The following is a 2,713-nucleotide window of genomic DNA, read 5'->3' as shown; positions in this document are numbered from 1 at the left end:
CAGTCCATCAATTAACATCTTGTGAAGCGAAATGCTGTGTCTGAAAAAAAAATCCATCATTTAGATGTTTTTAACTTCAAACCACATTGCATCTGGCTAAATCCTCTAATATTGCTTTCTCCGGTGAAAAAGTTGTCTCGTCTAAATCAGGAGAGAAATATGCACCGATCAAGCACCGTTTACAAGAGAAAACAGCTCAAAACGGCGCTGAACAAATATGTTGGTGGATTTTGACATGAGAGGACAACAGGGAATGGACTTTTTCACTGGACGAAGCATTATTATGAGTTTATGACAAGAATTGATGGTTTGAAGTTAAAATGCCTTTATGGATTTGCTTCTGAAAAACATGCAGCTTTTCACTTCACAAGATGTTAATTAATTGGACTCGCATTCTGACGGCACCCATACACTGCAGAGGATCCATTGGTGAGCAAGTGATGAAATGCTCAATTTCTGTTTCCATGAAGAAATAAACTCATCTACATCTTCGATGGCCTGAGGGTGAGTACATTTTCAATTTTCATTCACCCCAAAATGAAAATTCTACCATCATTCATTCCCCTTCATGTTGTTCCAAACCTGTATGACTTCTGTTCTTCTGTGGAACACAAAAGAAGATAGTTTGAAAAACATCCGAAAGCCTTTCTAAAACATTGCCAAAAACTACTAATGCAATTTCAATAACATACTGCAAACTCACATTCAATCTGACTTCATTCTGGTCTGGAACAGCAACTTTGCACAATCCAGTCAATTCCTAGTGGATATTCTGCTCTACTCAGAAATACATCATTCTACAGTAGTAAAGTGTATAACATACAAAAATATCCAAAGTCTATGTTTCCAAAGCAGTTGCTATAAGAGCAGTGTTTTTTTTTTCAGCTTAAAAAGCATCAACATGCAGTGTCTAGGGAATTGCACCGGGAGCATTTTCACAATGCTTCGTAGTCTTGAATGTCGTGTTTTGTCTCAGCATGAGGTGCAGACACAAGACGCAAGCGAGACCGCCTCTCACCCAGAACAACATTTAATTGCAGTGATTACCAGCATTACGGAGATAATTGTTCAATTCTATGGCTCAGATTGGAGCTTTTGGGGATAATTTGCGCTGTTTTAATGTGTATGTATTGGCTTGATAAACTGGTTTCTCCAGGGAATTGAGAAACAGCCCTTCTCTCTGCAGGGGGCTTGAGGGAATCAGCCAGTCCTGAAATTGCCCATCCTAATTTCACTTCTCAACTTCACGTCACTCCTTATGAACTTTTAGCTCAGACTATTTCTCTTTAATACGTATTCAAAAGGATTTCTGTGACTAAGAATAACTAGCTTTTGCTACAGCATTGTCTTTTCTGGTTGACTGCAGTCTTTTACCAGTGGCAACTTTACAATTTTAACAACTTCCGCAAACCAATTAACTGTAAAATCCAAACTTTCCTGTACTGTACGTGGTCTTTTTATTTGGAAAGCTCTGATTCTTGGCTTTGAGGAGACAAAACATTGGCTGATAGTAGTTTGTCCGCTCCATATGATATAAAAGCATAACATGACTTCAGCAGCCAGCGGAGCAGAATGTGTTCATGTGGATTTGGTGCAACGTGCTCATTTGTGAGACAAAGAGTCAATTTTCCGTCTGTGCCTCTGTCTCTGGGGTGTGTACAGATGAAAATCTGCTGCCATCAAACACCTTTCAGCATCACTTGCTGCGATACACAAGGCGCTCCCAAAAATAGGATGCATTTGGTTGCGCATGCGGGACACGTCTGCTCTAAAAAGCCCATAAAAGATGAATCATCTGCACGTCAGACACTTTTTAGAGGTGACGCAGAGACTCGCTGAAGATCCACCCAAACATTCGAAAAAGGTCCTGCTCTGAAAAATACAGCCTTTGTGACTTTTTTCTCCCATTTGGTAAACAGGTGCATTACAGATATAGTTGAACCATTTGAAAACACTATAGACTGTCTGCAACAGGGGTCTGGGTCTCATTGCATTTGAATTAGTTTCACTGAGATGGAATACAAAGTGTGGATATATATATATATACACAGTGGTGGCCCAAATTATTAGAACTCTAGTATTTTCACCATCTAAAAAATGGTTTTAAGTCAGTTATTTCTATCGTTTTTATATAATTTATATATAATTTTAAATCATATGAAGTACGCAACTGGGTGGTTGACATACTTTTAGCAATTTGACATGTACTGCAGTGTGATGTACTTAACTTCTCAAACTGTTTCAAGTTTTCAACTATTATTTTATCAACTTTGTGCATGCAGCTCTAATGAGCTTACATTATTTAAAAAACTGAAGTGATTAGTGTACTAATTCCATTGTAAAATTTCACCTGTCACACTGCAGTTTCTAGTGAACTAGAGATTTTTAAAAAGAGACTGCTAGCCATGTCCACCATCTAAAACATAAACTTGTCCTTAAATGTGCATATGCATTTTAAAGCTGCAGTCAGTAACTTCTTTATTAGATTAGACTGTGCAGAAATTGAAATCTACACGCTAATACACTATACTCATATCACCAATGCTGATGTTGTTAACATTACTCATTTGAGAATAAAGTATAACAACAATAATAATAATTTGAACGGTTTGATGTGATATGAGCTAACCGATCTTTAGATTTAATCACCATTGGTTGCGAGATTTATGGTAATGCTTTTTTCCTCAGTTGGTCAGAACAAACGTGGCAGACT

Source organism: Sinocyclocheilus rhinocerous, unplaced genomic scaffold, assembly GCF_001515625.1.
Source record: "Sinocyclocheilus rhinocerous isolate Xijiao unplaced genomic scaffold, SAMN03320098_v1.1 scaffold329, whole genome shotgun sequence".
In the NCBI taxonomy this organism is placed as follows: Eukaryota; Metazoa; Chordata; class Actinopteri; order Cypriniformes; family Cyprinidae; genus Sinocyclocheilus; species Sinocyclocheilus rhinocerous.
Note: the sequence above shows the minus strand (reverse complement) of the source record.